This window comes from Ranitomeya variabilis, chromosome 6, assembly GCF_051348905.1.
Source record: "Ranitomeya variabilis isolate aRanVar5 chromosome 6, aRanVar5.hap1, whole genome shotgun sequence".
Lineage (NCBI taxonomy): Eukaryota > Metazoa > Chordata > Amphibia > Anura > Dendrobatidae > Ranitomeya > Ranitomeya variabilis.
This window is the reverse complement of record NC_135237.1, coordinates 199,183,228-199,210,419: the sequence shown is the minus strand read 5'-3', so window position 1 is coordinate 199,210,419 and position 27,192 is coordinate 199,183,228. Positions and strand designations below refer to the sequence as shown.

General features: G+C 50.7%; 1 long non-coding RNA gene across 1 annotated transcript in view; it reads right to left on the bottom strand.

Annotated features, from left to right (window-relative positions):
- Positions 1-27,192, bottom strand: part of LOC143781059 (uncharacterized) — a 49,925-nt gene that overhangs the window by 15,946 nt on the left and 6,787 nt on the right. Inside the window, exon 3 of the long non-coding RNA XR_013216523.1 lies at positions 6,957-7,024. This is a non-coding gene — a long non-coding RNA (uncharacterized LOC143781059). The remainder of the gene's footprint in view (positions 1-6,956; positions 7,025-27,192) is intronic.

The window sequence follows — 27,192 nt, the reverse complement described above, 5'->3', positions numbered from 1 at the left end:
GTTGGGAGTCGGGTTGGTCAATGTCGAAACTGAGTAAGTTTTTGGCGGGGTTATCATTCGGCTTTAAAGTTAGAGGAGTGACAGATGAAACTAAATCATTTTTGGTGCAGCAAGTGGTAAGAGGTATGAAAAGAGGGAGGAAGTCAGTAGACGGCAGGCGGCCTGTTTCATATGAAGTATTACTGGTGATTGGAGGTAACCTATCGGTCATTTGCTCTTCTGCATGGGAAATTGATTTGTTTAAGGCCGCGTTTTCATTGGCGTTTTTTGGCGCTTTCCGTTTAGGGGAGCTCATTAGTCCATCCAGGTTTCAAAGGGGAGGCTTATTGAGGGAGGACGTGGACGTCTGTGACGATAGGGTAGTGGTATTCCTTCGCTCTTCAAAAACAGACGTGAACAGGAGAGGTTGTAAAGTGGTACTGTTCGAAGTTCGTGGTTCTCCTTTGTGTCCGGTGTGTTTTTTGAGGAATTTTATGCAACACGGGGGGTCATAAAGTGAACTGCTGTTGGTTCACGCTGACGGATCCTTTTTGTCCAGGTTCCAATTTATAGCGGTTTTCAGACGTTGTTTGGAAAACGGGGGATTACCAGCTGTGGAGTATAATGGTAATTCGTTCAGGATTGGCGCATTTGTTTGTCATGCACCTGTATCTGAGCCGAGAATTCCTTTGCCGGAATTTTTCTCGGGGAATAGATCTGGGTTTCAGAATTTTCGAAATAATTGCAAATTATTTTTGTCCCTGAAATCTCGCTCTGCCGGAGACCCTGCACAGCAGGTCAGGATTGTGATTTCCTTGCTCCGGGGCGACCCTCAAGACTGGGCTTTTTCATTGACACCAGGGGATCCTGCGTTGCTCAATGTGGATGCGTTTTTTCTGGCCTTGGGGTTGCTTTATGACGAACCTCATTTGGAGCTTCAGGCAGAAAAAACTTTGATGTCCCTATCTCAGGGGCAAGATGAAGCGGAAATTTACTGCCAAAGATTCCGTAAATGGTCTGTGCTTACTCAGTGGAATGAGTGCGCCCTGGCGGCGACTTTCAGAGAGGGTCTCTCTGATGCCATTAAGGATGTTATGGTGGGGTTCCCTGTGCCTGCGGGTCTGAATGAGTCCATGACAATGGCTATTCAGATCGATAGGCATTTGCGGGAGCGCAAACCAGTGCACCATCTGGCGGTGTCCACTGAGAAGTCGCCAGAGAGTATGCAGTGTGATAGAATTCTGTCCCGAAGCGAGCGGCAGAATTTTAGACGGAAAAATGGGTTGTGTTTCTATTGTGGTGATTCTACTCATGTTATATCAGCATGCTCTAAACGCACTAAAAAGCTTGGTAAATCTGTTTCCATTTGCACCTCACCGTCTAAGTTTATTCTATCTGTGACCCTGATTTGCTCTTTGTCATCTATTACCACGGACGCCTATGTCGACTCTGGCGCCGCTTTGAGTCTTATGGATTGGTCCTTTGCCAAACGCTGTGGGTATGATTTAGAGCCTTTGGAGACTCCTATTCCTCTGAAGGGGATTGACTCCACCCCATTGGCTAATAATAAACCACAATACTGGACACAAGTAACTATGCGTATTAATCCGGATCACCAGGAGATTATTCGCTTTCTGGTGCTGTATAATCTACATGATGATTTGGTGCTAGGATTGCCTTGGCTGCAATCTCACAACCCAGTCCTCGACTGGAGAGCTATGTCTGTGTTGAGCTGGGGATGTAGGGGGGCTCATGGGGATGTACCTGTGGTTTCCATTTCATCATCTATTCCCTCTGAAATTCCTGAGTTCCTGTCTGACTATCGTGACGTCTTTGAAGAATCCAAGCTTGGTTCGTTACCTCCGCACCGAGAGTGCGATTGTGCCATAGATTTAATCCCGGGTAGTAAATACCCAAAGGGTCGTTTATTTAATCTGTCTGTGCCTGAACATGCTGCTATGCGAGAATATATAAAGGAGTCCTTGGAAAAGGGACATATTCGTCCATCGTCATCTCCCTTAGGAGCCGGTTTTTTCTTTGTGTCAAAAAAAGACGGCTCTTTGAGACCATGTATTGATTATCGGCTTTTGAATAAAATCACTGTTAAATATCAATACCCATTGCCGTTGCTGACTGATTTGTTTGCTCGCATAAAGGGGGCCAAGTGGTTCTCTAAGATTGACCTTCGTGGGGCGTATAATTTGGTGCGAATCAGGCAGGGGGATGAGTGGAAAACCGCATTTAATACGCCCGAGGGCCACTTTGAGTATTTAGTGATGCCTTTTGGTCTTTCAAATGCTCCGTCAGTTTTCCAGTCCTTTATGCATGATATTTTTCGCGATTATTTGGATAAATTTATGATTGTGTATCTGGATGATATTCTGATTTTTTCGGATGACTGGGACTCTCATGTCCAGCAAGTCAGGAGGGTTTTTCAGGTTTTGCGGTCTAATTCTTTGTGTGTGAAGGGTTCTAAGTGTGTTTTTGGGGTACAGAGGATTTCCTTTTTGGGATATATTTTTTCCCCCTCTTCCATTGAAATGGATCCTGTCAAGGTTCAAGCTATTTGTGATTGGACGCAGCCCTCTTCTCTTAAGAGTCTTCAGAAATTTTTGGGCTTTGCTAACTTTTATCGTCGATTTATTGCTGGTTTTTCGGATATTGCTAAGCCATTGACCGATTTGACTAAGAAGGGTGCTGATGTTGCTGATTGGTCCCCTGATGCTGTGGAGGCCTTTCGGGAGCTTAAGCGCCGTTTTTCCTCTGCCCCTGTGTTGCGTCAGCCTGATGTTGCTCTACCTTTTCAGGTTGAGGTCGACGCTTCTGAGATCGGAGCTGGGGCAGTGTTGTCGCAGAAAAGTTCTGACTGCTCCGTGATGAGGCCTTGTGCCTTCTTTTCCCGTAAATTTTCGCCCGCTGAGCGGAATTATGATGTTGGGAATCGGGAGCTTTTGGCCATGAAGTGGGCTTTTGAGGAGTGGCGCCATTGGCTTGAGGGGGCCAGACATCAGGTGGTGGTATTGACTGACCACAAAAATTTGATTTATCTTGAGACCGCCAGGCGCCTGAATCCTAGACAGGCGCGCTGGTCATTATTTTTCTCTCGGTTTAATTTTGTGGTGTCATACCTACCAGGTTCTAAGAATGTTAAGGCGGATGCCCTTTCTAGGAGTTTTGAGCCTGACTCGCCTGGTAACTCTGAGCCCACAGGTATCCTTAAGGATGGAGTGGTATTGTCAGCCGTTTCTCCAGACCTGCGGCGGGCCTTGCAGGAGTTTCAGGCGGATAGACCTGATCGTTGCCCACCTGATAAACTGTTTGTTCCTGATGATTGGACCAGTAGAGTAATCTCTGAGGTTCATTCTTCTGCGTTGGCAGGTCATCCTGGCATTTTTGGTACCAGGGATTTGGTGGCAAGGTCCTTCTGGTGGCCTTCCCTGTCACGAGATGTGCGAGGCTTTGTGCAGTCTTGTGACGTTTGTGCTCGGGCCAAGCCTTGTTGTTCTCGGGCTAGTGGATTATTGTTGCCCTTGCCTATTCCTAAGAGGCCTTGGACGCACATCTCGATGGATTTTATTTCAGATCTGCCTGTTTCTCAGAAGATGTCTGTCATCTGGGTGGTGTGTGACCGTTTCTCTAAGATGGTCCATTTGGTTCCTCTGCCCAAGTTGCCTTCTTCTTCCGAGTTGGTTCCTCTGTTTTTTCAAAATGTTGTTCGTTTGCATGGTATTCCTGAGAATATCGTTTCTGACAGAGGGACTCAATTCGTGTCTAGATTTTGGCGGGCATTCTGTGCTAGGATGGGCATAGATTTATCTTTTTCGTCCGCTTTCCATCCTCAGACGAATGGCCAGACCGAGCGGATTAATCAGACCCTGGAGACATATCTGAGGTGTTTTGTGTCTGCTGACCAGGATGATTGGGTTGCTTTTTTGCCATTGGCGGAGTTCGCTCTCAATAATCGGGCCAGCTCTGCCACTTTGGTGTCCCCGTTTTTCTGTAATTCGGGGTTTCATCCTCGATTTTCCTCTGGTCAGGTGGAATCTTCGGATTGTCCTGGAGTGGATGCTGTGGTGGAGAGATTGCATCAGATCTGGGGGCAGGTGGTGGACAATTTGAGGTTGTCCCAGGAGAAGACTCAGCTTTTTGCCAACCGCCACCGTCGTGTTGGTCCTCGGCTTTGTGTTGGGGATTTGGTGTGGTTGTCTTCTCGTTTTGTCCCTATGAGGGTCTCTTCTCCTAAGTTTAAGCCTCGGTTCATCGGCCCGTATAAGATATTGGAGATTCTTAACCCTGTTTCCTTCCGTTTGGACCTCCCTGCATCCTTTTCTATTCATAACGTTTTTCATCGGTCATTATTGCGCAGGTATGAGGTACCGGTTGTGCCTTCCGTTGAGCCTCCTGCTCCGGTGTTGGTTGAGGGTGAGTTGGAGTACGTTGTGGAGAAAATCTTAGACTCTCGTGTTTCCAGACGGAGACTCCAGTATCTGGTCAAGTGGAAGGGATACGGCCAGGAGGATAATTCTTGGGTGAATGCATCTGATGTTCATGCCTCTGATCTGGTTCGTGCCTTTCATAGGGCCCATCCTGATCGCCCTGGTGGTTCTGGTGAGGGTTCGGTGCCCCCTCCTTGAGGGGGGGGTACTGTTGTGAATTTGGATTCTGGGCTCCCCCGGTGGCTACTGGTGGAATTGAACTGGTGTCTTCATCTTCTCTGTTCACCTGTTCCCATCAAGATGTGGGAGTCGCTATATAACCTTGCTGCTCTGTTAGTTGCTTGCCGGTCAACAATGTTATCAGAAGCCTCTCTGTGCTTGTTCCTGCTCCTAGACAACTACTAGATAAGTTGGACTCTTGTCCATGTTTGTTTTTGCATTTTTGTTCCAGTTCACAGCTGTAGTTTCGTTACTGTGTCTGGAAAGCTCTTGTGAACAGGAATTGCCACTCTGGTGTTATGAGTTAATGCCAGAGTTTTAAAGTAATTTCTGGATGGTGTTTTGATAGGGTTTTCAGCTGACCATGAAAGTGTCCTTTCTGTCTTCTGCTATGTAGTAAGTGGACCTCAAATTTGCTAAACCTATTTTCATACTACGTTTTGTTATTTCATCTTAATTCACCGCCAATACATGTGGGGGGCCTCTGTCTCCTTTCGGGGTATTTCTCTAGAGGTGAGCTAGGACTAATATTTTCCTCTGCTAGCATTATTTAGTCCTCCGGCTGGTGCTGGGCATCTAGAATCAACGTAGGCATGCTACCCGGCCACTGCTAGTTGTGCGTTAGGTTTAGTTCATGGTCAGCTCAGTTCCCATCTTCCAAGAGCTAGTTCCTATATATGCTGATGCTATGTTCTCTTGCCATTGAGAACATGACAGCGGTGGTAGTTAGGCATGTGGATTTGGAATCCGGTGAAGGAAGTTATTGGAGAGCGGACGGCGTTCATTTAAACGCAGTGGGCACGGAATTGTGGTGCTTGGCCATACAGGAAGGCATAGAGACAGCTTTGAAATTGTGGGGGACATGAATGTTTGAGTGGTCAGAACATTCATGTTGGTGGTGTGGGGGGGAAGGTCCTCGAAGTTGGTGGAAATGGAAATGGTGGATTGGTAGGGGTGGGATCTCACGAGGTCCTGGACTCCCCTAAGGAATTTCGGTTGGACGGGGTCTGTGCAATCCTATGGAAGGGTTAATTAAGGGACCCGTCAATTGCTTAGTGGTTCGGACAGGTTGGTTATCATCTGCCCCCGAGCTGGTGCATAGCGGCTGGGGGTAAGACTTGACCTGGGCCACGGTGGGCTGTGGACACTTAGGATTAGGTGTTTTTTGGGGCTTCGAGGACCACACCCCCTCTTTTGGACTTTATTGTTAAATTGTTTTGTTAAATGTTAATAAAAGGCTGCTGTGGCCATTTAATCCAATTTTCAGTGTAAAGTTTTTATTCGTCAAGGGGCACCGCAACAGGTACCTGGGGAAGAATCCGGAAAAAGGATTTGGGTATGGGGGATAGATGGGGAAAAGGTTAAATAACACCTAAGCTACTTTGACTCAGAGATACCCTAATGTCATGTCTGTCACTCCCTCCAGTACCTGGTGCACTGGAAAGGCTATGGTCTGGAGGAGAAAAAATAGGTGCCTGGGTCTGAATTTAATGCCGGTAGATTAATTCATGCCTTCCATATAGCACCTCTGGATAAACCTGGTCCTGAGGGTCCTGATACCGCTCAACGAAGGGGGGTATTGTAATGAATGTGCGGCAATCTCGCTGGGACCTGTTGTACATCTGCGATTAGAAGATCATAGCTATTAGCTGAGCACAAGTCCTTTTTATATCTTCATGAGTTAACAGGTTTTTGAGGCATGGAAAGGATTTAGAGTTCCTCGTTGTCTATTGGCTGTGCTGCTTATTGGAACCACACCCTTCCATTATATAATCCTGTGCCGAGCATCACTCCATGCGAGCAATAGAATCTTCATTTTGTTCCTGGCTTCATTGGAGAAAGTGGCTTGGAGAGTCATGCTTAATTATTTTAAAATTGTTGCATGCACTTTGTTGTGAATACCTTCTATCCTCCCTTTTGGTGCTTTTTTGTGTTGCTTTTCTGCCCCTTTACTGGGCACCCATTTCCCCCCATATTTAATCCTGTGTGTCTGCCTTTGACTGTGTCTTGGTTTCCCCCTGTCTGTCCAGCCTATGTTTACCCTTCCACTGCTACTACTTTCCTCCCTTTGGGGAGCAGCTTAGGATTTTGTAGGAGCACAGAGAGGTACGAGACCCAGGCATCCTCATCTTCAGGGGTAACTGCATAACACTTTCAGAAAAATTTGTTCGACTCTGGAGATGCGATACATTGTTCTACTGTTCAGGAACACCTGCACAAATATGGCATTCAAGGAAGAGATATCAGAAAAAAAAACTATTCTGCGTCTTCACCATAAAATTCAGAGTCAGAAATATGCAAAAGAAGAACATCTAAACATACCTGATGCATTTTGGCAACAAGTCCTGTGTACCGATGAGGTTAAAATAGAACTCTTTGGCCACAATGATCTAAGGTATGTGTGGAGATAAAAGGGTACAGAATTTCAGGAAAAGAATATCTTGCCAATCATTAAGTATATATACAGTTGTGCTCAAAAGTTTACATACCCTGGCAAACTTTTTGCTGCTTTGGCCTTTTTTAAAGAATAAGAATGATAACACCAATACTTTTTCTCCACTCATGGTTAGTGGTTGGGTGAAGCCATTTATTGTCAAACTACTGTGTTTTCTCTTTTTAAATCATAATGACAACCCAAAGCATCCAAATGACCCTCATCAAAAGTTCACATACAATGGTGATTTTGGCCTGATAACATGCACAGAAGTTGACACAAATGTGTTTGAATGGCTACTAAAGGTAACATCCTCACCTGTGACCTGTTTTCTTGTAATCAGTGTGTGTGGATAAAAGCTGAGTGAGATTCTGGGATCTAGACAGACTCTTTTATCTTTCATCCAGCCACTAATGTTTCTGGATTGTGAAACATGGGGAAAGCAAAAAAAATTGTCAACGTATCAATGGGAAAAGGTAATTGAACTGTATAAAACAGGAAAGGGATACAAAAAGATATCCAAGGAATTGATAATGCCAGTCAGCAGCGTTCAACCTGTGATTAACAAATGGAAGCCCTCCCTCATACATGAAATGAGATAAATGGGGGGTCTCGTGGCCATACAGGCCGTAATGTTAACCTCCATTTTATTCATCACTACTTGATTTGTTTTTCTTCCCTCACAGAAGGGTCACTGAAAGGTAAAACCTTTTTCCATGAAGCCTCTGCAGCAGTTTGGACCGGTTATTACTAGTTTTTATTGACGCCGTTTTAACCAGCTGTGATTGGTGGTTGTATTTTGGCGGTCTTTTTTACATTATATAAAGCTCCTCTGTGGGATTAATTTCATATTTAACGGTTTTCCTGTGAAGATAAGAAATTTTTCCCCGCCCTCCCACTTTGAATGATTTTCTTTTTTTTTGTCGTGAGTTTTTATTTGAGGGAAAATCGCCCATATCCTGGGCGGATTGGTCGTTTGGTTCAGTTTTAATTAATATTTATTGGATTATTTATTGAATATTGGTTATTTATTTAATTTATGTAACCCAAAATAAAACTCAAGGCCATTTTTCTTCCACTATACCATGAGTTGTGTCCTTTATTTCATGCGTCTTGTATGGCCATGGAAAATCAGGGGCTCTGTAAAAACACAACCACGGTCAGGTAGACTAACAAAAATGTCATCCACAACTGCCTGGAAAATTGTTCAGGATGCAAAGAAAAACCCAGAAATAACAGCTGAAATACAGGACTCTCTGAAAACTAGCGGTGTTGCTGTTTCAAGATGCACAATAAGGTGGCACTTGAAGAAAAATGGACTGCATAGACGAGTTGCCAAAAGAAAGCCTTTACTGAGCAAATGCCACAAAGTATCTCGCCTACAATACGCAAAACAGAACAGAGACCAAAATTAACAGTTCACAATAGAAGTAATTTTTACCAGGGGTGCCTTAACTTTTACATGCCACTGTAGCACTTCTTTTAATGCTTAGCTCTGAATAACCCCATCACACCACTGATTAACAGCTTTCTGTGTACACTGTGTATAGACAGAAAACTATCAGTCACTGGTGGGGCTATGCAGAGCTAATGAATATGCTTGTGAAGTGGACGAGGGCAAGGCCGCCCATGCATATCCATGATCTGGCCCAGCAAAACCTCCACACTCAGATTCCATCTTAACAAACGTATCTTTACTGTTATACATTTTCATTAACACAGCGGAACACAATAATAGACAGTACAAAAATATGCTTATTCACAGAAATAACGTGTATTAACAAACTTTCCCTCACTGTCCCTATCCACACGTTACCAGTTCCTTTGCTCCAGGAGGTTATCTTCCCACGTCGCAGGCCTGTCTGTCAACGCTGCAGGGAGACGCTCCAGCCGAGGAGAAAACAGGGAGTAAACAAAACTCTGTCTCTCAGGTCCAGACTGTAATCCTTGTGGTTCAGCAGGTAAAGGTGGGGTGTTCGGCCTCTCAACAGAGGACCCGCTTACAGTTCATGGGCTCCAGGATCTGTGAAAATGTCACCGCTGAGTGCTCCGCAGTGTGGGAGCTGGGAACAATCTGGATGTCAGCTTCCAAGAGAGAGGGGTTATCCAGGAAATCCTCTATATCGCCTCAGCAGGAGGACACCAGTACACACAGACCTCTCTCTGCACCGACTGGTTTCCCAGGCTCTTCTTCTTCTCTCCCTCCTTCCTGGTCACATGACATAACAGGGGGGAGTCTAGCCAATACAGTTTGTTTCTCTGTAATCACATTCGGCATAGGTATAACTTCTGGCCACACGGGGGCAGTGTCTGTCACAGATTCTATGTCAATGATAACAGAACAGTCACAGCCGGCCAGCTCATTACACGCCCTCCCACTTGAAGGTTGGCAGTCCCTGTCAACGACTGTCTCCAGGGCGGCGATGGCTGTGGAGGTTGTAGGACCCGGCTGTGAAAAGGGCCACACATATTGGTCTCTGTAGGACTGTCCCGGGGGCACTCCTGCGGTGGTCCTCGCTGTCCGCCTAACGGGTGCTAGTCTCTCTCCCCGATCAGTCACTCCACTCTCCGCCCCAGTCGGTAAGTCAGTCGAGGAGGTAAGGGGTGCAGACGTGTCAGTCAGGCGAGCAGGGGTAGGGATGTTTTCCACTTCTACATCCCCGGTATCGGTGTCTCCCACAGTATTAGTGACATCCATCTCTCTAGGCATTATAGGAGGGGAGTCAGGCTGAGAACGACAGGGGCGCAACATGTTACGGTGCAGGGTGTGGAGGCTGCCGCTGTCTTCGCCTTGTACTTGGTAGACGGGGCCACCAGGGTACGGGTGTCCAATTATTCGATAGACTTCGGTCTCCCACTTGGGCCGGAGTTTTCCTTGCGGTTTCTTTATACGAACTAGGACTAGTTGACCCACACTCAGTAGGTCTTCTTGTATTGGAAGTGGATCAGCGTGGACCTGGTCCTGAATCTGCTGTTCCACCAGCCGGTAGACAGTTTCCATCCTTTGACGGTGTGCTTGTAGCCAGGAAGGATAGGTACCACAGGTGTCTTCATCAGGGTTAGACAGGTGTAGCTCATGGATGCTTTTGCCTGGGCGGCCAAAAAGGAGGGTGTAAGGCGTGTATCCGGTGACAGAATGGACTTGATTGTTATAGGCCCACAGCAGTTCTGGGAGGAATTGAGGCCAGTCGGGCTTTTTGTCTTCTGCTAAGGTTCGGATCAGTTGTAAGAGGGTCCGGTTGAAACGCTCACAGGCACCATTCCCTTGTGGATGATACGGGGTGGTCCTGGACTTCTTGATTCCATACATCTGCTGAAGTTCTTCAATGACTCGCCCTTCGAAACACGCCCCCTGATCAGAGTGCAGCCGCTCCGGACACCCATAGACCCGAACGAAGTGTTGACAGATGGCCTGTGCAGCTGATTCGGCAGTCTGATCTTTGGTAGCAACAGCGACGGCGAATTTCGTGAAGTGGTCCACCATCACCAGACAGTACTGGTAGCCACTATTCGCCGTTCCGATCAACAGATAGTCCACCATCAACAACTCGAGGGGCCTGGATGTGCTAATGGTCTGGACGGGTGCACGCTGCTCAGTAGACTTGTGGAGTTCACATGTACGACAGCTTAGGCAGACATTTTCAACCAGCTTACGGAGTCCTGGGCAAAAAATTAATTGCTGGGTCCACCGGAGGGTCTTGTCTATGCCGAAGTGGCCGTTCCTTCTGTGGGCTTCAGCCACCATCTCATGGGCTAGCTGCACCGGGACGACAATCTGCAAACATTCTTCCAGCATATGGGATAAAAGGGCCCTGCGATACAAGACTCCATCCTTCACGATCAGCTGATCCCATTGGGCAAGTAGGGCAGAGGCCCTGGTTGATAGTCGGGCTCTTACTTCGGAGGGTGGTTTCTCTTGTGTCTTCACGTACTGTTTCAGTAAGACGTGTTCAGGGTCTCGATCTTGAAGCTTGGCCCATTCTTGTTGGGACAGGGGGGACCCCACTACGGCTTCGATCCCGCCTACAGCATACTGGCGGCTATCTTCTATTTGCTTAGCTAGCCGGGCAAAGTCGGGCAATTCATCTTCCTCCAACTCTTCATCCCGGTCCCCCACTGGCGGGGATGATATCACTCTGGAAAGGCTGTCAGCATTCTGATTCTCCATCCCCGCTCTGTATTTAATTTTGTATTGAAATCTAGAGAGCCTTGCCATCCAGCGCTGTTCCATTGCCCCTAGCTTGGCATTTTCTAGGTGGGCAAGAGGATTGTTGTCTGTCACGACCAGCACCTCCGCCCCTGTCAGGTAGCCAGCAAATTTCTCTGTCATAGCCCAGGTCAGGGCCAGGAGTTCCAGGCGGAAAGTGCTGTAGTTGACGGGGTTCTTTTCGGTGTCACGGAGGGATCTACTGGCATAGGCTATTACGCGTTCCTTGTTATCTTGGACTTGGGAGAGGACCGCCCCGAGACCTTGAAGGCTGGCGTCGGTGTATAACTGGAACGGCAAGGTGTAGTCTGCAAATGCCAGAATAGGGGGTGATGTCAGAGCAGCTTGAAGCGCCCGGAAGGATCTTTCTTGGTCGGGCCCCCAGCTGATGCGTCGTCCTCTGGGACTGTTCGCGGTCCCTCGGAGGGTCTCATGCAGTGGTTCCGCAAGCCGGGCAAAGTCCTTGACAAATCGGCGGTAATAGCCCGCTAGCCCCAGGAAAGCCTGGACTTCTTTGATGGTAGTTGGTTGTGGCCACTCTCGGACAGCTGCTATCTTCTCTGGAGAGGGTTGGACACCTTCGGCCGAGATCCAGTGTCCCAGGTAATCGATCTCCTGCTGGAATAGACGGCACTTGCTGGGCTTCAACTTCAAGCCGTGTCTCTTCAAGCGCTGGAACACTTTGCCAAGCTTGTGAAGATGATCCTCAAAGGTGGCGGAGTATACCACGATGTCATCAAGGTATATCATCGTGAATTCGAAGTTGAAATCTCCCAGACAGCTTTCCATCAGTCTCTGAAAGGTCCCTGGTGCGTTATTCAAGCCGAATGGCATCCGGTCAAACTCGTACAGACCCATGGGAAGGATGAAGGTGGTCTTTTCTCTGTCCTTCTCACTCATGGGGACCTGCCAATATCCACTGGCCAAGTCTGGAGACGAAAAATATTTGGCCTTTTTCAGGGCGGTCAGTGACTCTTCGATCCGGGGGAGTGGATAGGAGTCCCGGATCGTGCAAGCGTTCAGCCGACGGTAGTCTACGCAAAATCTCAGGGATCCATCTTTCTTTTTGACTATCACCACGGGTGCAGCCCATGGGCTCTGGCTTTCCCGCACCACTCCGGCGTGTAGCATAGATTCTAAGAGGCTTTTCACCTCCTGGTATTGTTGAGGTGGTATTTGTCGGTACCTCTCGCGAATAGGGGCAGCATCGCCCGTGGGAATCTCGTGTTGGATACTGGTGGTGTACCCGAAGTCAGTGTCATGCTTTGCAAAGGAGTCTTGGTGTTCTCGCAGTAGTTTCTCCATTTGAGACACTTCCTGTTTTGTGTACTGGGACGGGTCCAGTTTCACTTTTTCCAGTAGTTTTCGCCCAATGTCTTCATCATCTGCTTGAGCATTTATGGCTGAGACAGTTACCGTCCAGCCATCTTCTGTAGACGGGGTGAATTGTAAGGGTCCCATGGGGTTCACTTCTGTGGGTAGAGCATATACTCTGGCAAGTTGCATGCCAGCCTCAAGAGCTACACCTACGTCTGCGGTGTTGTTTAGCCTGACAGGGACTCTTCCGTTCCTCACGACGGCTAGGGTCCGGGCGACTAGTGGGTTTAGCTTACTCCCACTTGGAGCCCTCGGCTCGATTAACACTTCAACTCCTTCAAGCTGTCGGTTGGTGTTAAGAGGCAGGGTAATGACTGTCTCTTTTTCAGCGGGCAAAGTAATCCGGGTACAGCGGGGCACTTTAATGGCTGCTAGGGGTAATTGTTCCTTTGCCATTTGTTGAAGTCCAACGGTCCGGATTACACGCTGGAACGCCAGACGAGTCGGTTTATGTTTGGTAACTTTCTGCCAGTACTTGGGCCCTTTTCTTGTCAACAGCATAAGATCTAGGTCTTTCAAGATATTCATTCCGATTATTACTGGGGTCTCGGAGCCGAAGCCTTCCTTGACAATGACGATTCCTCGTTTCCCTAGGTCTTGTCCACAGGCCTTCATATCCATCCAGGCGACTCCGGTTACTGGAATGGGTAGGTTATTAGCCGCAATTATCTTAATGGTGGTATCTGGATCACAAGCAGTTCTTGGTTTGAGGTACTTTTCATAAAACTGTTCAGAGATCGTGGTCACTTGTGACCCAGTGTCCATCAATCCTTGCACCGCAACTCCCTCCAGAATAACTTAAAGTATAGGACTACTCGAGGCAAGAGTACTCCGTTGCTGGTTCTGTTTTTCTACACCCCGTTCTCTGTCCCCCCCCTGCTGCTCGAACCTCAGCTGCAGGGGTGTCTAGTTTAACGGCGGCCATTGTGGTGAGACCTGGCGTGGTGGCTCTGCTTGTGGATGTAGCCGATATTCTGTTCGTCGTGGTAACTGATGGTTTGTTTGTTGAGGACAACGATTTGCCCTGTGGCGAGGGTCACCACATGACCAACACGGTCCCACGGGACGGCTAGGTCGTATCCGCTGGTCTCTCTGTCGTTCTAGTGTTAACTGTGACACCTGTTGCTGTAAATCTGCTACCATCTGTTTCAGCTCCTCGGTGTCACTGTTGGGCTGTTTACTGTTTAATATGGATCTGCACACAGCGCTCTGAGTCCCCACATCCATGACGGGTCCCCTAGAACGTTCTATGGCTTCCTGCTTGACTTCAGCGAAGGTGAGAGTCGGCGTCATCCGAATCAAGTCCTGTAGCGTACGGTTAAGATACTGGTCTCTCAGCCCTATAACGAATTGGTCTCTCAGTACCAGGTCACGAGGAGCCATAGTAGCCAGTTGTTCCCCTTTTGCACAGACTTGTTCAAGGAGTACCTGAAGGGCATTTGCATATTGGGGAATGTCTTCCCATTCAAGCTGTGTCCGTCTAAAGAACAGGTATCGCAGTGTTCCCTGGTACGTAGTAGGTCCATAGGTCTTTTCCAGCACCCGCACCAAATCCTCCAACACACGCTGTCCCCTGACCGTCTCCAGTCTGACTGTCGTCCATTCCTCCCCCTCTAGCGTCAGTACCGCCATTTCTGCCAAGGTCTTAGGGTCAATATTATACATTTCTCCCAGTATCCGCACTTGTTCCGCCCACTCTGGTACGGGGTAATTTCGCCCGCCAAATTTCCTGACCTGGTTTACAATGGACACCGGCGGCGGTTTCTGACTGTATACTGGGCCTGGGTGGGAATCCTGCTGGGCACAGATCCTGCCGACTACGCCAGATGAAGTGGACGAGGGCGAGGCCGCCCATGCATATCCATGATCTGGCCCAGCAAAACCTCCACACTCAGATTCCATCTTAACAAACGTATCTTTACTGTTATACATTTTCATTAACACAGCGGAACACAATAATAGACAGTACAAAATATGCTTATTCACAGAAATAACGTGTATTAACAAACTTTCCCTCACTGTCCCTATCCACATGTTACCAGTTCCTTTGCTCCAGGAGGTTATCTTCCCACGTCGCAGGCCTGTCTGTCAACGCTGCAGGGAGACGCTCCAGCCGAGGAGAAAACAACAGGGAGTAAACAAAACTCTGTCTCTCAGGTCCAGACTGTAATCCTTATGGTTCAGCAGGTAAAGGTGGAGTGTTCGGCCTCTCAACAGAGGACCCGCTTACAGTTCATGGGCTCCAGGATCTGTGAAGATGTCACCGCTGAGTGCTCCGCAGTGTGGGAGCTGGGAACAATCTGCATGTCAGCTTCCAAGAGAGAGGGGTTATCCAGGAAATCCTCTATATCGCCTCAGCAGGAGGACACCAGTACACACAGACCTCTCTCTGCACCGACTGGTTTCCCGGGCTCTTCTTCTTCTCTCCCTCCTTCCTGGTCACATGACATAACAGGGGGGAGTCTAGCCAATACAGTTTGTTTCTCTGTAATCACATTCGGCATAGGTATAACTTCTGGCCACACGGGGGCAGTGTCTGTCACAGATTCTATGTCAATGATAACAGAACAGTCACAGCCGGCCAGCTCATTACACTTGCCTACCTGGCAGCAGGTTTGCTAGTTCTCTAGTGATAATCTTCTGCTGATTAAACTGTAATTGTATCAAATACCACTATTGCAAGCAGCTCTGTGTGGTTATGCGGACGTGTGGTCGCATCAAAACGACACCTCTGCATGTCCTGCATACCCAATGTTAAAGATAGGTACGCAGGACGCATGCAGAAGTAGGCGGACTTAAACGGAAGAAGTGCGGAAGTGGGTGGAGCTTCAGGGAGGAAGTACGCAGCCGTCCACAAAGCCCTGGTACACAAGTGTGAACATATCTTTAGTAGTGTTGAGCGATACTTTCCGATATCGGAAAGTATCGGTATCGGAAAGTATCGGCCGATACCGTCAAAATATCGGATCTAATCCGATACCCGATCCCAATGCAAGTCAATGGGACGAAAATATCGGAATTAAAATAAACCCTTTATAAACTTGTAGGTTCATTCTACATGAAGGAAAACAACTAAGAATAATGTAGGATGTATTGGGGGACTTGGCGGAGACATTAAAGGCACAGAGGTTTAGCCCAATGTAATAGAATAGCAGTTTTTTTTTTTTTTTATGACGTTCGGCGGTAGAAAGATTTTGACTATGTTAATTTTTTTTTATTTTGTCAGATATTGATGTTTCACTACTTCCACGCCCTTCACCTTCTTTTTTACTTCTCCCACACTTTCTTCTTCATTATCCTCATCATCAGCTTCTTTGACATCAACTTCTTCACCTTATTCATCTTCTTCTTCATCTTCTACCTATTATTTTTTTTCTTACATTGTTCATATTCTTTTTATTTTACTATTATCTTCATCATATTCTACTTCTTCATCATATTCTTATTTGTGACAGGCATTCCCGCAGTTGTTATCTATAAAAGTTTGAAGATTACATCTTCCGTTCTGCCTGTCACAAAAGAGTTACATTTGTCCGCGTTCAGTTTGGCCTGCAGCATCAGTCTTTATCCAGGGGCACCACGAGGAGGAACGGACTCACCCCCATACACTGCTTAGTCTTCTTCTGCTTATAATTTAGATAATATTTTTTGCTCTGATATTTAGTGTTATGCTTACTGTTCTTCTGCTCTTTGTTCTGCAGCCTCTTGTTCTTCTGCTTCTCGGTCTTCCAGGTCGTCGTCGTCTCCAGGGTCATCGTCTCCGGGGTCGTCGTCATCGGGGTGGTCTTCAGGGTCGTCGTCTCCGGGGTCGTCGTCATCGGGGTGGTCTTCGGGGTCATCGTCTCCAGGGTCGTCGTCATCACGGTGGTTGTCGTCTCTGGTGTCGTCGTCATCTTAGGGGTGGTCTTCCGGGTCATCGTGATTAGTCTCTTGAACTTGGAAATGTAGCAGAAGGTACAAGAAGGCTGAGAAAATGCCGAGAACCAGCTGATGGAACTGGAACTCGGATGGCTACCCGAAGGTCCAAGAGCCAATGGAACTACCGAGGACCAGCTGACGTTACTGGAACCCGGTTACTAAGCAGGAGGTACCCGTGCCTGAAATCACTACCAAGGACCACCTGACGTTGGTGGAACTCGGATACCCAGAGGGAGGCACCTAAGCCAAAGGCTCTGCCCGGAACCAGCTGACGGTACTGGAACCAGGATGGGGAGCAGAAGGTACAAGAGCAAAAGACACTGCCGAGAACCAGCTGACGGTGCTGGAACCCGGATGGGTAGCAGAAGGTCCAAGAGCCAATGGAACTACCGAAGACCAGCTGACGTTACTGGAACCCGGTTACTAAGCAGGAGGTACCCGTGCCTGAAAGCACTACCAAGGACCACCTGACGTTGGTGGAACTCGGATACCTAGAGGGAGGCACCTAAGCCAAAGGCTCTGCCTGGAACCAGCTGACGGTACTGGAACCAGGATGGGGAGTAGAAGGTACAAGAGCAAGTGTCTGCATGGCTTTTGCAGGACACGATGCCGGCTGCACAGCAGGGGAACAGCTGGCGGTGCTGAACTCCACTGACACATTGGCTGGTGTTTTTCTCTGTGCAGCTAGCAGTATCGGGCCCCAACTGGCGGTGTTAGAGCCCGGGGTCAGCAGGAGGAGGAGATGGAGCAGAGTGTAGGCCGAAGCCTGCACTGGCGGCAGCTTTGGGTCTGTTGTGCCTGCGTGGCTGTTGCAGGACACGTTGCCGGCTGCACAGCAGGGGAACAGCTGGCGGTGCTGAACCCCACTGACACATTGGCTGGTGTTTGGCTCTGTGCAGCTAGCAGTACCGGGCCCCAACTGGCGGTGTTGGAGCCCGGGCTCTGCAGGGGGAGCAGAGTGTAGTCTGAAGCCTACTTGAACCAATTTCAAAGGTAACCTTTAACCCCCCCTCAGGGGTTACAAAGTAGAAGAGCCACAGCTTATGCAGCAGTAGTGCTGCACAAGTCAAAGGTTGCTCTTTTAATTTTGCTCCTTGCACACGCTGAATGAAACACGTATAACATTTAGCCCTTTATACAGTCAAACTGTGTTGGAGGCGCGAGTTCCCTTTGTAATGAGACGCAGCACAGATGTCAAGAATCCCACCTTGGTGCTGGGTGCAGCCTCCTGAGCGTTGTTATTTGCTGTACAGGAGTCTGCGCTGTCGTGTTATCCCCTGGCCTAGCGCTGTTAGCGCTGCCCATCTTCTGACCTCATTTAATGTCGGCCGCTGCGGTTCGCGATGACCATGAATCCCAGCCCCGCGGTGTCTTAACATTGTTAAAACACTGCGGGGCTGTGATTCATGGCCTGGCGCAGCACATATGTTCGCCTCTCGCACTCGGGTCCTTACACCCGCTGCAGACTGTGCGGCGTCAGCTGATCCCTTATCGCATGCCACGGCCATGAAGCCGCACATTCTGAAGAAGGCGGAAGGAGATGAGGGACAGGCGAACTGATGCACTGCTCATGCCCATCAATCACACCCTCGCAGTCCCAAGAAATAAGACACCGAGGGGCGTTGTGTGGGTCAGGGCGGCCGCAGAGGCGCAGGCAGCCAAACAATGATGCCAGAAGACGGGCAGCGCTACCAAGGGGGTTGCAGTGTGTCATTACAAAGGAAAGTCACACCCCCGGGATGGTTAAATGGTCACACAGAGGACACATTTCAGACGTGTTTTCAGTTCCACATGTGCGAGGAGAATACGTTTATGAGCCACCTTGCACACATGCAGCATTACCGCTGTACAAGGTGGCCTTAAAAACGTACAAACGCCTGGGGGAGGGGGGACAGGTTCCCTTCAATTTCAGTTCTTGTGTCTGCGTGGCTTTTGCAGGACACGATGCCGGCTGCACAGCAGGGGAACAGGTGGCGGTGCTGAACCCCACTGACACATTGGCTGGTGTTTTTCTCTGTGCAGCTAGCAGTACCAGGCCCCAACTGGCGGTGTTAGAGCCCGGGGTCAGCAGGAGGAGGAGATGGAGCAGAGTGTAGGCCGAAGCCTGCACTGGCGGCAGCTTTGGGTCTGTTGTGCCTGCGTGGCTGTTGCAGGACACGTTGCCGGCTGCACAGCAGGGGAACAGCTGGCGGTGCTGAACCCCACTGACACATTGGCTGGTGTTTGGCTCTGTGCAGCTAGCAGTACCGGGCCCCAACTGGCGGTGTTGGAGCCCGGGCTCTGCAGGGGGAGCAGAGTGTAGGCCGAAGCCTACTTGAACCAATTTCAAAGGTAACCTTTAACCCCCCCTCAGGGGTTACAAAGTAGAAGAGCCACAGCTTATGCAGCAGTAGTGCTGCACAAGTCAAAGGTTGCTCTTTTAATTTTGCTCCTTGCACACGCTGAATGAAACACGTATAACATTTAGCCCTTTATACAGTCAAACTGTGTTGGAGGCGCGAGTTCCCTTTGTAATGAGACGCAGCACAGATGTCAAGAATCCCATCTTGGTGCTGGGTGCAGCCTCCTGAGCGTTGTTATTTGCTGTACAGGAGTCTGCGCTGTCGTGTTATCCCCTGGCCTAGCGCTGTTAGCGCTGCCCATCTTCTGACCTCATTTAATGTCGGCCGCTGCGGTTCGCGATGACCATGAATCCCAGCCCCGCGGTGTCTTAACATTGTTAAAACACTGCGGGGCTGTGATTCATGGCCTGGCGCAGCACATATGTTCGCCTCTCGCACTCGGGTCCTTACACCCGCTGCAGACTGTGCGGCGTCAGCTGATCCCTTATCGCATGCCACGGCCATGAAGCCGCACAGTCTGAAGAAGGCGGAAGGAGATAAGGGACAGGCGAACTGATGCACTGCTCATGCCCATCAATCACACCCTCGCAGTCCCAAGAAATAAGACACCGAGGGGCGTTGTGTGGGTCAGGGCGGCCGCAGAGGCGCAGGCAGCCAAACAATGATGCCAGAAGACGGGCAGCGCTACCAAGGGGGTTGCAGCGTGTCATTACAAAGGAAAGTCACACCCCCGGGACGGTTAAATGGTCACACAGAGGACACATTTCAGACGTGTTTTCAGTTCCACATGTGCGAGGAGAATACGTTTATGAGCCACCTTGCACACATGCAGCATTACCGCTGTACAAGGTGGCCTTAAAAACGTACAAACGCCTGGGGGAGGGGGGACAGGTTCCCTTCAATTTCAGTTCTTGTGTCTGCGTGGCTTTTGCAGGACACGATGCCGGCTGCACAGCAGGGGAACAGCTGGCGGTGCTGAACCCCACTGACACATTGGCTGGTGTTTGGCTCTGTGCAGCTAGCACATCTGGGCCCCAACTGGCGGTGTTAGAGCCCAGGGTCAGCAGGAGGAGGAGAGGGAGCAGAGTGTAGGCCGAAGCCTGCACTGGAGCAAGTTGAAAGGGAAACTTTAACCCCCCCCCAGGCGTTTGTAGCTGAAAGAGCCATCGTGTACAGCACTAATGCTGGAAAAGGTAAACTTAGCTCTTTTAATTATGGTCCTTGCACATGCTGAACCTAACACTTATAAAAAGTGTCCCCTCCTACCGTGATACCGTCCGGTAGGTGGAACTTTCCTTTGTGATGTGACGCAGCACAGCCGTCATTCTTACCCCCTTGGCGCCGTGCGCCGCCTCCTCAGCGTTGTTTGAATCAGTCCCGGAGCCTGCGCTGTTAGGTTAGCCCTTGGCCATGCACACATTTTGCGCTGCCCGTCTTCTGACATCATTTGGTGTCAGGCTGGCTGCGCCTGTGCGGCCGCGCTGGCAGAGAGCCCGCCTCGTACTGTCTTCTGATTTAATCCCACTGGGGGCCTGAGATCCATGGACATGCGCAGTGCATATCTGAACCTCCACCTCTCACTCATCTCCCTACGGCTTCTTCTGACTGTGCGGTGTCACGGCCGTGGCATGCTATTAGGGACCAGCTGACACCGCACAGTTTGAATAAGCCGTAGGGAGATGAGTGAGAGGTGGAGGTTCAGATATGCACTGCGCATGTCCATGGATCTCAGGCCCCCAGTGGGATTAAATCAGAAGACAGTACGAGGCGGGCTCTCTGCCAGCGCGGCCGCACAGGCGCAGCCAGCCTGACACCAAATGATGTCAGAAGACGGGCAGCGCAAAATGTGTGCATGGCCAAGGGCTAACCTAACAGCGCAGGCTCCGGGACTGATTCAAACAACGCTGAGGAGGCGGCGCACGGCGCCAAGGGGGTAAGAATGACGGCTGTGCTGCGTCACATCACAAAGGAAAGTTCCACCAACCGGACGGTATCACGGTAGGAGGGGACACTTTTCATAAGTGTTAGGATCAGCATGTGCAAGGAGCACCACGAAAAGAGGCACTTTTTCCCTTTGCATCATTACTGCTGCACAAGGTGGCTCCTTCAGTAACAAACGCCTGGGGGGGGGGGACAGGTTCCCTTAAATTTAACTTGTTGTGCCTGCATGGCGGTCGCAGTACACGTTGCCGGCTGCACAGCAGGGGAACAGCTGGCGGTGCTGAACCCCACTAACACATTGGCGAGGTGTTTTGCTCTGTGCGGACAGCACTTCTGGACGGCAACTAGCGTTGTTGGAGCCCAGGGACAGGTGGAGGAGGAGGAGGTAGGAGGAGGTAGGAGGGATTGCCACACACACAGCAGGGGAACAGCTGACGTTACTGAACCCCAATAACAGAGGAGGGACTGTTGACTGTGCGTACAGCACTTCTGGACGGCAACTGGCGGTGTTGGAGCCCAGGGACAGGTGGAGGAGGAGGAGGTAGGAGGAGGTAGGAGGGATTGCCACACACACAGCAGGGGAACAGCTGACGTTACTGAACCCCAATAACAGAGGAGGGACTGTTGACTGTGCGTACAGCACTTCTGGACGGCAACTGGCGGTGTTGGAGCCCAGGGACAGGAGGGGGAGGTGGAGGAGGTAGGAGGGATTGCCACACACACAGCAGGGGAACAGCTGACGTTACTGAACCCCAATAACAGAGGAGGGACTGTTGACTGTGCGTACAGCACTTCTGGACGGCAACTGGCGGTGTTGGAGCCCAGGGACAGGTGGAGGAGGAGGAGGTAGGAGGAGGTAGGAGGGATTGCCACACACACAGCAGGGGAACAGCTGACGTTACTGAACCCCAATAACAGAGGAGGGACTGTTGACTGTGCGTACAGCACTTCTGGACGGCAACTGGCGGTGTTGGAGCCCAGGGACAGGTGGAGGAGGAGGAGGTAGGAGGAGGTAGGAGGGATTGCCACACACACAGCAGGGGAACAGCTGACGTTACTGAACCCCAATAACAGAGGAGGGACTGTTGACTGTGCGTACAGCACTTCTGGACGGCAACTGGCGGTGTTGGAGCCCAGGGACAGGTGGAGGAGGAGGAGGTAGGAGGAGGTAGGAGGGATTGCCACACACACAGCAGGGGAACAGCTGACGTTACTGAACCCCAATAACAGAGGAGGGACTGTTGACTGTGCGTACAGCACTTCTGGATGGCAACTGGCGGTGTTGGAGCCCAGGGACAGGTGGAGGAGGAGGAGGTAGGAGGAGGTAGGAGGGATTGCCACACACACAGCAGGGGAACAGCTGACGTTACTGAACCCCAATAACAGAGGAGGGACTGTTGACTGTGCGTACAGCACTTCTGGATGGCAACTGGCGGTGTTGGAGCCCAGGGACAGGTGGAGGAGGTGGAGGAGGTATTTGGGATTGCCACACACACAGCAGGGGAACAGCTGACGTTACTGAACCCCAATAACAGAGGAGGGACTGTTGACTGTGCGTACAGCACTTCTGGATGGCAACTGGCGGTGTTGGAGCCCAGGGACAGGTGGAGGAGGAGGAGGTAGGAGGAGGTAGGAGGGATTGCCACACACACAACAGGGGAACAGCTGACGTTACTGAACCCCAATAACAGAGGAGGGACTGTTGACTGTGCGTACAGCACTTCTGGACGGCAACTGGCGGTGTTGGAGCCCAGGGACAGGAGGGGGAGGTGGAGGAGGTAGGAGGGATTGCCACACACACAGCAGGGGAACAGCTGACGTTACTGAACCCCAATAACAGAGGAGGGACTGTTGACTGTGCGTACAGCACTTCTGGACGGCAACTGGCGGTGTTGGAGCCCAGGGACAGGTGGAGGAGGAGGAGGTAGGAGGAGGTAGGAGGGATTGCCACACACACAGCAGGGGAACAGCTGACATTACTGAACCCCAATAACAGAGGAGGGACTGTTGACTGTGCGTACAGCACTTCTGGACGGCAACTGGCGGTGTTGGAGCCCAGGGACAGGAGGGGGAGGTGGAGGAGGTAGGAGGGATTGCCACACACACAGCAGGGGAACAGCTGACGTTACTGAACCCCAATAACAGAGGAGGGACTGTTGACTGTGCGTACAGCACTTCTGGACGGCAACTAGCGGTGTTGGAGCCCAGGGACAGGAGGGGGAGGTGGAGGAGGTAGGAGGGATTGCCACACACACAGCTGGGGAACAGCTGACGTTACTGAACCCCAATAACAGAGGAGCGACTGTTGGGACTGTGCGGACAGCACTTCTGGACGGCAACTGGCTGGGGTTGGAGCCCAGGGACAGGTGGAAAAGCAGAGGAACACAATGTAGGCCAAAGCCTGAGAAAGTCGAAAGGGAACCTTTAACCCCCCCCCAAGGCGTTTGTAGCTGAAAGAGCCAGCTTGTGCAGCACAAAAGATGCAAAAGGAAAAGGTGGCTCTTTTCATCACGCTCCTTGCAAACACAGAACTAAACACTTATAAAATGTGTCCCCTGAAACCGTGAAACCGTCCCGGAGGTGGGACTTTCCTTCGTAATATGACGCAGCACAGCCGTCATTCCTACCCCCCCCGGCGCCGCGCCCCGGCTCCTCAGCGTTGTTTGATTCCGTCCCGGACCCTGCGCTGTTAAGTTATCCCTTGGCCAGGCACAGTTAGCGCTGCCCATCTTCTGACATCATTTGGTGTCAGGCTGGCTGCGCCTGTGCGGCCGCGCTGGACGAGATCCCGCCTCGCAGTGTCTTCTGATTTTATCCCACTGGGGGCCTGGGATCCATGGCCATGCGCAGTGCATATCCTCGCCTCTCACTCCCCTCCCTACGGCTTCTTAAGACTGTGCGGTGTCACGACCGTGGCATGCTATTAGGGACCAGCTGACACCGAACAGTCTGAAGAAGCCATAGGGAGATGAGTGAGAGGTGGAGGTTCAGATATGCAATGCGCATGTCCATGGATCCCAGGCCCCCAGTGGGATTAAATCAGAAGACACTGCGAGGCGTGCTCTCGGCCAGCGCGGCCGCACAGGCGCAGCCATCCTGACACCAAATGATGCCAGAAGACGGGCAGCGCTAAGTGTGCCTGGCCACGGGATAACATAACAGCGCAGGCTCCGGGACGGAATCAAACAACGCTGAGGAGCCGGGGCGCAGCGCCGGGGGGTTAAGAATGACGGCTGTGCTGCGTCATATTACGAAGGAAAGTCCCACCACCGGGACGGTTTTACGGTATCAGTGGACACATTTTATAAGTGTTAAGTTCTGCGTGTGCAAGGAGCTAAACCAAAATAGCTACCTTTTCCTTGTGCAGCATTACTGCTGCACAAGGTGGCTCTTTCAGTAACAAACGCCTTGGGGGGGGGGGGACAGATTCCCTTACATTTCAGTTGTTGTGTCAGCGTGGCGGTCGCATGACACATTGCTGGCTACACAGCTGGGGATCAGCTGACGTTACTGAAACCCAATAACACTGGGTCGTATGTTTTGACTGTGCAGACGGCACTTCTGAGCCTCAACTGGCGGTGTTGGAGCCCAGGAATTTAAGTTCAGGTGGTAGAAAGATGAACACAACAGGAGACCTGGATAACGTATACAGTGACCTAATTATTTAATCAGGAGGAGGAGTGGCAAATTCCTGCGAGATCCAGGCCTTGTTCATTTTCAGGAAAGTAAGCCGGTCAACGTTATCGGAGGATAGTCGCATGCGACGGTCAGTTAGTACACCACCTGCAGCACTAAAGACACGTTCCGATAATACACTGGCCACAGGGCAAGACAGCAACTCCAATGCATACTGGCTTAGCTCTGGCCATGTATCCAGCTTTGAGACCCAAAACTTGAAAGGGGAAGAGCCGTCTGGGAGTACAGCAAGAGGGCAAGACATGTAGTCTGTCACCATCTGACGGAACTGTTGCCTCCTGCTGACTGGAGCCGTCTGTGATGGTGTAGACTTTTGTGGGGGGCACAGAAAACTGTGCCACAGTTGGGCCATACTGGTCTTGCCTTGGGCAGAGGCACTGCTTCTGCTCCCTCTTTGTGCAGAGCCTCCACCACTGCCTGGACGCACTGAGCTGCTTTGGAATGCACTAGCAGCACTTCTCTCAGTTGGAATGGAGAAGATGATGGAATTGACCAGTGTGTCTTGGTACTCCCGCATTTTTCGCTCCCGGTTCAACGGTGTGATGAGGCTTTCTACGTTGTCCCGGTAGCGAGGATCGAGGAGGGTGAACACCCAATAATCAGACATGTTGAGAATGTGGGCGATGCAGCGGTCGTTTCTCAGGCACTGCAGCATGTAATCCACCATGTGCTGCAGACTGCCAACTGCCCAAGAAACGCTGTCCCCTGCTGGAGGCGTGGTCTCTCGTCATCACCCCACCCTCGCTGTACACACTGAGTACTGGACAATTCGGTAACTCCCTCCTCTGGACGGATGTCTTCCTCCTCCATTGACTCCTCCTCATCCTCCTCACAAACCGTCCCCTGCCTACGCGTTTGTGAGGAACCACGTGGCGCTGACTGTCCAGAAGATGATGGAAATGGTGAATCCTCATCCTCCACCTCTTCCATAACATCATCCCTTAGCGCTTGCAGTGATTTTTCAAGCAGGCAGATAAGGGGGACAGTCATGCTGACTAGTGCATCATCTGCACTCGCCATCCGCGTGGAATAATCAAAGGGACGCAAAACCTGGCAGACGTCATTCATAGTGGCCCACTCTGTGGTTGTGAAGTCTGTACGGCGCTGACTGCGACTTCTTTGCGCCTGAAGCAGCTGGTACTCCATTACAGCTTGCTGCTGCTCACACAACCGCTCCAACATATGTAACGTGGAATTCCACCTGGTAGGTAGGTCACATATGATGCGATGTTCCGGCAGGCGGTGTCGGCGCTGCAGAGCCGCAATGCGCGCTTTTGCCGTGCTGGAACGCCGCAAGTGAGCACATTCTAGGCGGACCTTGTCCAGCAGTGCATCAAGATCCGGATAGTCCCTCAAAAAGCTCTGCACGACCAAATTGAGCACATGTGCCAGACATGGGATGTGAGTGAGGTTGCCGAGGCCCAGAGCTGCCACCAGATTTCGTCCATTATCACACACTACCATGCCTGGCTGGAGATTCGCTGGCACAAACCACACATCGCTCTCCTGCTTGATGGCATTCCAGAGCTCCTGCGCTGTGTGGCTACGATTCCACAAAAAAATTAATTTCAAGACGGCCTGTTGACGTTTGGCCACGGCTGTGCTCATGTCGGTCGTAACAGGTACACGTTCATCACGGGTCCATGTGGAGGTGGACTGTGACGGCTCCTGCAGCGATGATTCTGAGGAACTGGTGTAAGAGGAGGAGTCAATGCGTACAGAATGGATTCCTGCAATCCTTGGAGTGGGCAGGACACGTCCTGCGCCACTCGCACGGTCTGTACCCGGCTCAACGACATGAACCCAATGGGCAGTGAGGGAAAGGTATCGCCCCTGTCCATGTTGACTGGTCCACGCATCGGTGGTGAGGTGGACCTTGCTACTGACGGCGTTCAGTAGCGCATGTTTTACGTGTCCCTCCACATGCTTGTGCAGGGCAGGGACGACTTGCCTGCTGAAGTAAAAGCGGCTGGGCACATTGTACTGTGGGACTGCCAATGACATCAAGTCACGGAAGCTGTCAGTCTCCACCAGCCTGAATGACAGCATTTCCAGTGACAGAAGTTTGGCAATGCCTGCAGTCAGAGCCTGTGCTCGTGGGTGGTTTGACGAGAAAGGCCGCCTTTTCTCCCATGCCTGTACTACCGATGGCTGTAGACTGGGCTGGGAGTGTGTGGATGACTGGGAAAGTGGTGCTGCGGGTGGAATTACAGCGGGTCTCTGGACAACAGGGCCAGAGGTTCTTCCACGGCGATCCTGGGAGGAAGCCGAACCAGCTGCGTGTGAGCTAGATTAAGAGGCAACACGAGCTGAAGAGGTGGTAGCTGCCGCTGTTGGTTGGCCTAGCTCTTCAGTGTGTTTTTCTAACTCCGCCGGGTGCCTGTTGCGCACATGTTTCCACATGTTGGAGGTATTGAGGTTGCTGACATTTCGACCTCTTTTGACTTTTTGATGACACACCTTGCATCTGACATAGCAAATGTCATCTGCAACTGTGTCAAAAAAGGACCAGGCACTGCAAGTCTTGGGAGCGCCCTTTTTGGCTTTTGGAAGAGACGTGCTCCTAACGGGTGCCAAAGCGGAGGCTGCAGGATCCGCAGTCTTCCCTCTCCCTCTCCCTCTTTGGGCCGTACGGGGAATCTC